Source organism: Tupaia chinensis, unplaced genomic scaffold, assembly GCF_000334495.1.
Source record: "Tupaia chinensis unplaced genomic scaffold, TupChi_1.0 Scaffold000330_1, whole genome shotgun sequence".
In the NCBI taxonomy this organism is placed as follows: Eukaryota; Metazoa; Chordata; class Mammalia; order Scandentia; family Tupaiidae; genus Tupaia; species Tupaia belangeri.
Genome location: NW_006159824.1, coordinates 1,018,066 through 1,018,486, shown reverse-complemented (window position 1 = coordinate 1,018,486; position 421 = coordinate 1,018,066).

Here is a 421-nt window from a genome sequence, read left to right as displayed (position 1 = left end):
CCCCGCGCCCCATAAAAAAAACCCCTCAAAAAAAAAAAAAAAGTCTTAGATAAACAAAACCTGAAAATTTACCAACACCAGACCAGCTCTTCAAGAAGTCCTGAAGGGAGCGCTATTCCAGGAAAACTAAAGACTGTCAGACAGAAGTAAAAGAACAAAAAATGACCAAGAAAATGTCGAATGTTAACATCCGGGATTTAAATGGAAAAATCAGACCACAGTAACAGTGAAAATTCAACAAGAGTTATTAATTACATGAGACTGAACTGGCGAAATAGAATTCTGGGACTTTTGACTAAAACATTACTGATTTTCTTCTATGCTTTGTCTTCCAGATTTAAGGATTTTTTTTCTTTTGAGTTGTTGATAGGTTCAGAAATCTGTTAAAAATTTTTTTTAATTGAAACATAACCTTTTCTCC